This window comes from Lathyrus oleraceus, chromosome 3 (assembly GCF_024323335.1).
Source record: "Lathyrus oleraceus cultivar Zhongwan6 chromosome 3, CAAS_Psat_ZW6_1.0, whole genome shotgun sequence".
Lineage (NCBI taxonomy): Eukaryota > Viridiplantae > Streptophyta > Magnoliopsida > Fabales > Fabaceae > Lathyrus > Lathyrus oleraceus.
Window position 1 is genome coordinate 237,084,318 of NC_066581.1, and position 12,329 is coordinate 237,096,646.

The window sequence follows — 12,329 nt, forward strand, 5'->3', positions numbered from 1 at the left end:
AAGGCAAGAAAGGACTTGATAGCGATGGGAATAAGAACTGAATTAGGACCCTTGAAGAAAGGAAAACAAACATATCTACCGCCTGCTGCTTATACTCTATCTAGAAAGGAGAAAAAAACATTGTGTAAGTTTCTAAGTGAAGTTAAAGTTCCAGAAGGGTACTCTTCAGATATTAGAAGACTTGTGTCTATGAAAGACCTCAAGTTAAAGAGTTTAAAGACCCATGATTGCCATGTTATAATGGAACATTTTCTCCCAATAGATATACGTTCTATTCTTCCAGAAAAAGTAAGAAGCTCTATAACTAAGTTGTGTTCTTTCTTCAAGTCAATTTGCAGTAAGGTGATCGATCCTGCGATCTTACCAATGTTGCAAAAAGAAATCGTTATTACTTTGTGTGAGCTTGAAATGTTTTTTCCTCCATCATTTTTTGACATAATGGTACATCTAGTTGTTCATCTTGTGAAAGAGACACAATTGTGTGGACCAGCTTATATGAGATGGATGTACCCTGTTGAACGTTATATGAAAATATTAAAAGGGTACGTGAAGAACCGAAGTCGACCAGAAGGTTGTATGGTTGAAAGATACATTGTTGAAGAAGCGATTGAGTTTTGTACTGAATATTTGTCTAATGTTCAGTCAATCGGACTCCCCAAGTCTTAGCTTGTCGAAAAGAAAGAAGGAAAAATCTAATTGGAAATAAAATCGTGGCAGTATCAAGGGTCGAATGGGATCAAGTGCATTTGTATGTTCTGCACAATGAGAATGAGGTTGAGCCGTATGTTGAAATTCACAAGGATGTTCTCCGAGGTTTAAATCCCAATAGAAATGAAAATTGGATAGTACGAGAGCACAATCGATGTTTTATACCTTGGTTTAAGGATCATATTTATTCAAAGTATTATTCAGATCCCGCTTCAATAACAGAAAGGTTGAGATGCTTAGCATATGGTCCAAGTTTCCATGTTTTTTCTTATAGCGCATACGCGATTAATGGATACACATTTTATACCAAAGAACAAGATGATAAAAGTACTATGCAGAATAGTGGTGTCACCGTGGTAGCTGAAGCAATGCACATATCAAGTGTGAAGGACTTAAACCCCAAATTTGCAAATCTGTCGTATTTTGGTGTTATCGAGCGCATTTGGGTGTTTGATTATGAGAAGTTTCAGATTCCTATATTTGGTTGCAAGTGGGTTGAAAATAATAACGACATTCGAATGGATAAGTCAGGATTTTTGCAAGTGGATCTTAATAGGGTGGGATACAAAGATGAGTCTTTTATTCTAGCCTCTCAAGCTAGACAAGTGTTCTATGTCAATGATCCGAAAAGTACGAAATGGTCTATAGTTCTTTTTTCCAACAAAGTAATTGATGAAAACATTGGAGATCAAGGTGATATTGATGTTGAGATTGAATCGTTTACCAGAAATGATCAAGATGAGAATATTATATCAAATGATTCATATATTAGAAATGATCATAATGAGGGTATTTGGATCAATCCAACCGTCCGTGTTGTTAAGAGACATGTAGAACATATTCCAACCAAGAAAAGAAAGAGAACTTAGTGAAAAAGGTACAGGTCAAATGATTTTAATTGTTTTCTTTATTACAGGTAAAATGGCTTTTATGATTTTAATTGTTTTTATATTTTTCATCTGATTTTAATTGTTTTCTTTATTACAGGTAAAATGGCTATTATGAAGTCAATCATTCGTGCAAGGGGCAAGGGATACTTGAAAGTATCAATTGATATTTGTTTAGATGGAGATGTTCCATTGTCGTCAAGCCTCATTCGCGTAGATGATGATGCTGGATATTTGAAAGTATCCCTCTACGACAATGGAACATGTCCATCTAAACAAATATCAATTCTATCTTCAAAAGATAAGGGACCAAAAATATAAGGGGATTACGCAGCAAATCGAGTCAGTTGCATAAAAAAAAAGGTATAAACACAATTATATGATATTTATGCATATAAAATGTTAATTCTTGATCTTATACTTCACCTATCTAATTTTATGATATTTTAGGTTCATGCTATTGATATTGAACAAAAAGAGGTTGTTGCTAAGAAGACTGCGGCTAGCAAAAAAAACATACATCTCAGAGATGCTTTTGCTACTTAGTTTTATTTCTTTTTAAGTTATGAATTGGTTGTATATTTAGAATCTTTAGAAGTTAAACGATTATATATCAGTGGATTGTTGTATATGTATGGATTGTTGTATATAAGGCTTGTTGAATGCAATGTGTGAAAAAGGGCTTCAAATTATACAGTTTTGGGTGTACTGCTTCAATATACAGGTTGTCTAAAATAAATAAAAAAATATAGTGCTTTTTAAAAAAAAAAAATTTAAATAACCACCCACTTTAGAGGGCGCTTTCCAAAATAAGCGCCCTCTAAACCCTTTAAATTTCCACTTTAGAGGGCGATTTCCAGTAAAAGCGCCCTCTAAACCCTTAAAAGTTTCCACTTTAGAGGGCGCTTTCCAGTAAAAGCGCCCTCTAAACCCTTAAAAGTTTCCACTTTAGAGGGCGCTTTCTTTAAAAAGCGCCCTCTAAAGTGGCCCTTAAAGGGCTTAAAGAGCCACTTTAGAGAGCGCTTTCACCAGGAAAAAAAAGCACTGTCTTTACCTATGCCAGCGCCAGATTAGAGGGCGCTTTAAAGCGCTGTTATAGGCCAAAAAAAGTGCTCTCTTTTCCCTTATTTGGCGTAGTGAATGCTATTCAATTGCTTCTTGTTCATAATGCTTTTTGATCTAAAAACAGTTTAGCTAAAGAAATGTTTCGACCCTCATGAAGTTGGATTGTTAGAGGGACATATTTTTTAGCTATCTGTAAAGATTCTAAACAAAAAACATAGTAAGAAAGCCAAAGTGTCAAGAAGGATATATGTTCTTGGCCGAAAACCTCCTCGGTTTTCTTGTCATGATGGTTAATAATAAAGTTTTTAAAGTTGAAGCGCTCAAAAATAAATTGATGGTCAGTTTCTATGGTAGGGGTGAAAGTTTCGCCAAGAGGGTTCAATCCCATGATGGTTTCTATATCAAACAAGATTGGCATAAGCGTTCCACAAAGGAACTGAAAAGTGTTAGTCAAATCCTCCCAAAAGAAGATTGATGCAAGAAACATGGATGTGTTATACCTAGGGCGAGTTCTAGAGATTTGAATCATGTCGAAGATGCCTAGGTCTTCCCACCATTTTTTTCTTTTGCTTTAGACTTTATTGAGCTCGACAAGGTACTCTTTGCTTTGGGTAGGAGGCGCAGATCGAAAGACACACACATGTGTTTCCCCAAAGGATAAGTCAAGAGAGTGTTCTTCGAATGTTGAGGGCATGGTGATAGGAAAACACGGGAAAAAGTTCTTTACTTTCTCAGGTTGAGACTTAACACTTGGTTATGGTCCTAAGTATAAAGGCAAATTGTCAAACAACATACAATCACAAGTTTCGATGATGACAAATGACCACCATGGACGAATCGGCGTAGTCGATTCCACGACTACAAACAAATGCAACACATCACCTATCGTATCCTTTCCTATGCTTATCTAAATCTGTTATAATTCTTAAAAACATATGTGGACAAAGTGTGATCATGACGAAATGCATGAAAATCACAAAACACGAATTTTTGCAGATTTGAAGGCCTTGAGTCGACCATAAGGTTCGGCGCATAGCTCACGGCTCAGCGCATAACTCAGCCCAGTTGGTTACTGGTCAGCGCACGCTTGCTTGAGTCGACCACAGGTTGGCGCATGGCATAGTTCAGTTGGCCACGGGTCAGCTCATGGAACACTTGAGTCGACCATAGGGGTCAGTGCATTTCCCACGGGTCAGCTCATGGAACACTTGAGTCGACCATAGGGGTCGGCGCATTTCCCACGGGTCAGCGCACGCCGACCTATGGTCGACCGCTCGTGCGTGAACTCAGTTTTCTGAGTATTTTTTTACTGTTTGAAAAGCTGTTATTTTGGTTGGAAAGCTAGTTACTATAAATAGAAGTCAAATCACTTTTATCAACCAACATTTGTCAATTTGAATTCAAGTGTTCAAGGAAACAAGAAAGAGTGAAAAAGGTGTCCAAGATTCATCATCTTCATCTTCAACATTTCACAACACATCAACTACACACAACCATTTTTGGTGTGCTTCGTGATCGGTTAAAGGTGATAAGGTTCGAAGCTGAGATTGGAGAATCCGGTTCGGGTTGAAGCTTGTGGCAGGTTCTTTCTTGAATAAAACCGTTAGGGTTTTGTCCTCCAATACCGGTTTGTGTTTGGGGTTTTTTGGACGAATTGCTTCATCAATATTCAACTGAGCGAAGGTGATTGAGAAGAGGAAGTCTTCATCAGTCTAGTAGCGGATTCAGTGATATTAAAGGGAAGGATTCGGGTTCGATTCGTTGTGTTTGAGATCAGCCGGGCCGAGGGTTTGAAGAACGGAAGATTCTTCAACAAAGGGGCTGGAATCGGAGGTCTAGCAACAACGATTGAAGGTCTTGATTCATCTTGAATCAAGGAGCAAGGATAGGAAGCATCATTCAACACATTGGGAGTTCTGTTGTTTACTTGCTTTGCAGTCCTTGTATAAACGGTTAAATTTCACAGGTGATATCTAATTAAATCATCTCAATTCTAAGTTTAGAATTGAGGGCAGACGTACCCCGAAGCGAGGACGGCGGGGGAACTGCCTCATCAAATCTCTGTCTTCTTTGATTTTCTGCATAAGTGTTTTTCAGCTTAAAAATTAAGTGATTTTAGTTTAAGCAATTTTACCAAACATTGATATAAGTTGAGTATCATTGATTGTGGAATTGGTGCAGTGATTTGTATTTCACTTTATCTCTAATCCATTAGCTTAACGCATATCCGGTTTTCCAATAACGGTTCGTTTTAGACTAAAATTTTCCTCGGCCGCTTCCGCACTTAAAACAATTTTTCAAAACCAATTTTAATTGGTAGCGCCGACTCAAGTTTTTAATTGGGATCTATTCAACCCCCCCTTCTAGATCCGTGCCATAGTCTAACACTAAGAATGCTAGCATCTTACCAGAAAATGTAAATGGAATGAGTACCTATTTTTGACAAATGGAGATTTTCTCTTTAGCCATTAGCGGTTCAAGAACGAAAGCCCTTCCTTCATCAACTTCTGATGGAAAAATCGTGTAAGCCATTGGTTTCTTTCAAGTATCAAATTTGTTGGTTGCAATGTTGTCTTCCATTGTTGAAGTTTGAAGAGCTTGTTGTGAAGAAAAAGGGTTTTTTTGTATGCAAAAAGTTGAGAGCGAAAGTGCAGAAGATGAGAAGATAATCTTGTGGAAGTATTTATAGGGTTGTTTCATTTCCATTAGCAGAAACTTGGCAGACGCGTGTTAATGTGAGACGTTTTGTGTTTCAAGAAGTGGAAAAAATTGATGTGAGTGGAGCAGTTAATGAGACGTGCAAAACCATGATATCCTAGAAAATATGAGCAACGATGGGATTTTGAGAGGATTTTTCTGAAAAATGACAATGCGAAGTAAAGTGGTAATGATGATTATGACATCAGCGAGGGAGTTGGAACAATGTCAAAAATACATTAAAAAATGCCACCTTTCTCTTTTTTGATATGAAATCAAAACATGGCATTTTAGGGGAAGATTTTTTATCTCAATTTTTTTACTTCACCATTAAAATTACAAGAATGTGATAAGAATCATGTAATAATGATTTGTGAAAATTCAAAATGGTTAATGATGACCATGAAGATTTTGAAGAATTCGATGTTTCGACAAGGAGTTTTTACTATGGTCAAAATTATAGTCAGATAAAGATAAAAAAAATTTGAGACTTAGTGAAATTTAGAGTTTCCAAGATATTCTCGATGCAGTCGAATGAGGTGTGAACGGATAAGATCAAACAGTTATTGAATTCGTGGCATGTTTTCTTTAGTTGACCATTGTAAGCGGTTAAATTAGGATTAGTATATAAGTAGCATTCACTTTTATTTTTAAGGGTCCGCAATTGTATGCAAATTCTACAAAACTCAAAGTATTTGTGTGATTGAGAAAAAAGTTGAGAATGTTTGTATGTATTCCACTTATTACAAACTAAAGTCTATGTTTAAATCATTTTCTACAATTAAATTGTTTTTCAGTCACTTTATTTCAAGTTCTTTGCATTTCGATTTAAGTCAAGTTCTAGTTATTATTTTCAAACTGCATTTCAACATTGATGTCAAAATTATTTAAAGTTTATGAGTTACACAAATATGTCCTGGGATTTTTTTGAGTTTAATCCCTTAAGTAATTTGAAACTTGTTTTTGTTTACTAAATTTCATGGTAAACAATCATACAGTATTTTGATCAGCATGTGAGATGACAATCGTCTCTTTTAACGAGGGAATGGAGTGCCTGGTGAAAATATAGATGGTTCAGTAGAAGGCAAGGCTTCCTTCCCTTCTCCGAGATGAGACTGGGGACAAGAGGGCGAGGTAATGCAAGACTTCATAGGTTGTTGAGGCTCTCTCTCCTAAGGTTCTATGGAGGGAGGATTGCTCCTCGAGTCCACCGACAAGTCGTGAGGTAGGACTAGAGGAGGATAAGGAAAAAGGAGAATTTATCCCTCTAGGGAATTCTTTGTGGAATAACCAGACTATTAAGACAGTGGAGTTTTTTGATAGCCATTTCTCATTTCTTGAGAACTTTCCCAATGTCTATCACTCACTCCTGAGCATGCCTCTCACCCAGCTGTCTGACTTGTAGGAAGTACAAATTTTAAGGTTCCTCTTATTGGAGAAAGAGTATAGGGAAAATCATTATAGTGTTATACGTGGACTATAATCCATGGTGATTCGCACGAGTAAGAACATTCACGAGGGCGGGGTAGCAATAAAATTATTATAGAAAGAGCATGAAGCCCTGAAGACGCTTACTATGGAGACTTTCATTACAACTCTTACCCAATTTGAAGAGGTGAAACATTTAAAGCAACTGCTTGCAAGGGCTCAAGATCCTTGGATAGCCTGGAAGAGAAAGTCTCATAGCTTAAATATGAATTTGTGGCGACCTTCGTTCATCATTTTGAGAAGGCGAGGAAGCAAGCCATGTTTCTTTATCACAGTCTGGATTTAAGTTCGATGGATCCTTTCCAGGTAGTTCGGGGTGGAAAACTAGTGGATGAAGAATGAATTTTCTTGTTTTGGCTTCTTTTGTTGTGCTCCTATGGCTTTCAGTTTTTTTTGGAAATTGCACGTATTCTCCCATAGGAGCTTTGTAATTGTAATGAACAACGACGTCCCTTAAGGGTACTTTCTATGTTTACTGCTCTTTTCATTATCTTCTATGATTCTGTGGTGTTAACCTTTTAGCGTTGTAATCGAGGGCGTCTATCATTGTCCCCCTATCTGCAGTAATTTGATTGCTTGCGAGGGGATTTTGACAAAGACCCTATTTTTAGTAGGGGTGTCATGGGTGCGGGACGATCCATGAACCCGCTGACCCAACCTAACCCAACTCATAAATTACCCGAACTCGTTCATTTTCGGGTATACCCAGCCTAACCTACAACAACCCATATAGTTTTGCTTCAGGTATCGGGTTTGAGTTTTGCAACTCGCGGACCCGTTGACCCAACCCATTGATGTGGCTTTAGTAATTTTTTTATTTATTATTAATTTAAATAAAAATGTAAAATTAATATTTCACTAATAACCATAATTTTTCCAAAAAAAATTATTCTCCATCAATAATACTATTAGATCAATGAGTTTACGTAATTCTAAGATTAAATGTTGTTTCTTATTTTCTTTTGTATCATTTCCAATTTATGTATTTTATGGAAATAACATGTCTTGTTGAATTTTATATTATGACGTGTTGATGAATTTTATTAGATATTATATGATTTACTTCATTGAATTTAAGTGTTATAAACGAGTATGATTGTATTTAATTGTGTTACATTTTTTTTAAAACCGATAAAAAGAATCATAAATATATATTTTTTATTTGAAACACAACCCGCAAACCCAACCCAACCCAACCCATTAATGAACTGGTCAATTCAAGTTGGTTTTGACAATGAAATTGCAGGTTGAACGACGAACCCAACCCATTGAAGTTTAAACGGGTTAGGTAACATGTTAGACTAAACCGGGTCCAACCCAACCCGCGTACACCCTTAGTTTTTAGGAATCTGTCATTGGACCTGGAACCCCGCATTAGCACTTCTTACTCTTTGCTAGAGACAATACATTCAGACTTATTGAATTTCATATTAAGTCCTTGATCACATAACTGACTGATGTTGATCAAGTTTGCAATCAAATGTTCTATCAGTAACACATTCTCAAGATAAGGTAAACCTGAACTGATCATTTTGCCTATGCCCTTGATTCTTCCTTTTGCTCTATCACCAAAAGTAACATAACTACTTGAGTAGAATTTAAATTCTTCAAGATATGTCTTTTCCCAGGTCATATGTCTGGAACATCCATTATCAAAATACCAATCTTCTCTTGAGGAAACTTTAAGAGATGTAGGAGCTATAAGATAAGTGGCGGTTTCTTTGGGTCTCCACTTCTTATTAACATGAGTGTTCTTCCCTTTCTTTCCTGTGGGCCTTGACTTACTATAAGACTTAGGATATCCATACAACCTATAACAAAAAGGTCTTATATGGCTATATCTTACACACTGGTGACACCTCACAAATGATTTCTTGTTACTTCTGGTGTGAGGGTACACATGTCGAGCAGGATGCTAGAGCATGTGGTCCTTCACCAGGAAATCTTTTTTCTGTTTAAGAGCCATAATGTTCTTGGGGAGAATTTTGGCTTCCTCGTTGTAGTTAATCTCAATAATCTTATTTTATCCAATATCCAAGATCTCATCTAGCATAGCAGAACCACTATTCAACATACACGGAGATTTTGTCATATGTTCAATCTTGGAATCCAGCCAAGTAACTTCTTCTTTCAGATTTTTGGTAGATGTTATCTTATCCTTTTCCTTATGGAGTACACATATGATTATCTTCTGTTGCTCAATAGTCATGACAGCTTCCTCCCATTTGGTGTAAAGAAGTCTATATGTTGCAGCTAAATCTTCTTCATTCAGGCTGTCATTAGTAGACTCACTTCTAGGCTCATGCTTTCTAGTGAATGTTATCACCCCGTTAGAAGTTTCTCCTTCATTTTCATCAGCAAAATCACGCAAATCAACTGAGAATTCCTTTTTCTATTTTCTTAAAAAAGGCGGGGCATTCAATTTTGATATGACCAAACCCTTCACATTCAAAGAATTTTACTCCTATGAGTTTGTCCTCATCTTTGCTCTTGCTCTGAGGACTGATGTCAGACATCTTGTCTGTCACATTTTTCATCCATTTTCTATTCAAACTTTTTAAAGCTTTAGTGAAATTTCTTCTAAGAAATGCTATAATGTCATAAAAGCTTTCTCCAGTATCCTTCTCACTTTAATCTTCATTCTCTTGAGTTCATCAAACTTCAAAGGTTTGAAGGAAGCCAATGAGTCCATCAAACTTCAAGGTTCTTAAGTTTTGAAGGAAGCCAATGAGCTCATCAAACTTAAAGGTGCTTAAGTTTTGAGCTTCTTTTATAGTTATTACCTTCATGTCAAACTTTTGAGGCAAATATCTGAGATATTTCTAACCAGCTTCTCTTCTGACATCTTTTACCCCAAGGAAAATGAATTGTTAGCAATATTACAAAGTCTGATGTTGAAATCATATATGGATTCATATTTAATCATTCGTAGCTTCTCAAACTCAATTGAGAGAAGTTGAAGCCTAGACATATGCACTCGACTACATTCTCCAAGGAAAATGAATTGTTAGCAATATTACAAAGTCTGATGTCAACATATCAACTACATTCTCCAAAGTATTAACATTTTAAAATAATATTTGTCAAAATATAAGTACCTCTCCGGTCTTGTGAAATCTTACATCAATATGCTTGGTTCTGACATGATAAACCTGGTTATTTTCCAAATAAATGATACTCTGACTATCTATAACAACCTGTATAATATATATCCAGAATAATATCATACAAGTGTTAATTTTTGATACTAACTCAACATAAGTACCTAATGACATCATATATACACATGCCCAACTAAATACATCAATGGCACATGTTATACAATAAAACCTAAAAAAATAAAATCTAATAATTATGTACACATCTTCATTATAGACAACTTCACAGTGGAAGATCACAATAATCAACATCCCTTGAAACATTAAAGCACAACACCTCTTGTAAATATATAACCTGTAAACAACACCTGAAAAGCAACAACAATATTGGGGTGAGATAATAATCTCAGTGAGTTACCCTATCATATGGGTCCTCTCTGCTCTACAAGGTTTTCTAATCAAATCCTAACTCAAGTCTTCATCTCTCATTACTTATGTATCATTCACACAAGATAACTAAGACCTAAGTATTTAAGGAATATTTGCAATGTATGTAAACATGTCATTGAGTTCTCATAAATTAAACAATCACTATTCAGATTCACGAAACATCGATCCCTGCCCGAACCTATGTATAGGTCAAGCTCAGTTCATGCATGCTCGGATGATTCGACTTCTGAGGTGGATATCGGGTCCTCTATGAGACTCAAACTCAGTTCAAGCGACCATCACTCGTATGAGACTCAAACCCACTTAGAGTATCTTTCACCGTATGGGACTCGAACCCACTTAGGTGTCCACCTTTCCCTCATGTCCTCCATGGGTGGGACTCAAACCCATTTTGTACGAATCATTTGTGCCACATTCCATTTCATACTTTACATAAGCATATCAAAACAGGATGTTCACCCTCAAGGTAAAATTATCTGACTACGTGATTAAGTCTCAACAACAATAGGACTTTCGGAGCAAAGCTCCTCACCAATAATCAAACTAATTCTCACAATATTCATTAAATACTAGGTGACCATATCCACCCATTCACATATATATCCACATGTTCCATACAATGCATATTGGTTCGTTAATAAGGAAAATACTTGTTCGCAATACACACCTAAGTGCCTATGTGTCCAAACATAACTACTTAAGTCATTTCATAACCTAAGTTATTTTACTAAGTCATTAACGGAGTTACTCCTAAGGTTTCCTCACTCATCATCATAGGATTTTAATCAGATTATGTCTACATACACAAACATCACAACCAACAATATATAACATGTATCATAACATGGTTAATAACATACATAAAGCCCACATGGTAACATAACACATTACAAAACTATCAGCAATATTATCACACAATCCGCCTCATTCTAACTTATTCCAATTTCAAGTCTCAAATAAACAATCGTCTGATCATCCTATGGTGGAGGTTCACCAGACTTAAAGGTAAAGATTATATGGAATAAATCATAGAGACATCTATCTATATCAAAATGTGGTTCATAAACATACTTAACCAATTCATGACCAATACCCAAACAATAATCATGACACAAACGTGATTTCTTCCCACTCATATATCATGCATGATAGTATATCATCACTATCCTATCCACCATTTAAATATACCCATGCTTCTATTTTTACTATATAATATATCATTGAAAGGGCTTTCCAACGCTTCAAGTTTTGTATCAATCTGATTCACGGTTCTTGAGTTATGGTGGAAACAAGAACCAAACATTTTTCAGTGTGCTGTCATGCTCGACCGACGAGCTGGTAGCGAACTCTGGCGAGACAAGTCAGTAGCAAAACACCCTGTTCTCTCATGGAAAAGACCCAGCGAGACCAACTCGCCTGGCGCTCGCTCGACGAAGCTGACAGAACCCAAAAAGTGCAGAAATGTGTATGGAAGGTGAAAATGGACATACACATCAACACATATGATCATATTGCACTCAATAATCCAAATTAATATGGTTTAACATAGATAGACATGCAAAACAACAAGAAGATCATGTATGAACACAAAGGATTCACATAAAGTATACTTTGACACAAACCCTAACTTTTCCCAAACATGAAATTCTCCCACAACTAGACTATCTATGGAACTCGCCTTATTTGGAGAGGATGACGTAGAAGATAAGTTGAAGTTTGGTGAATAAGATGAGATAAAATCATGGTGTTGGTGTTAGTGATAATGATGATGGTGCCTTCCATGACTTTCTTATTCTTCTTCCCTTCTTTTTCCTTTTCTCCCTTCTCTTGTCTTCTTTCTTTCTTTACTGATAACTCTCTCTCTTCTCATTTCTCTTTTTGTTCTTATCTCTTCTTTTCTTATACACATATCATTCTTTCTTTTTCCACCACACAC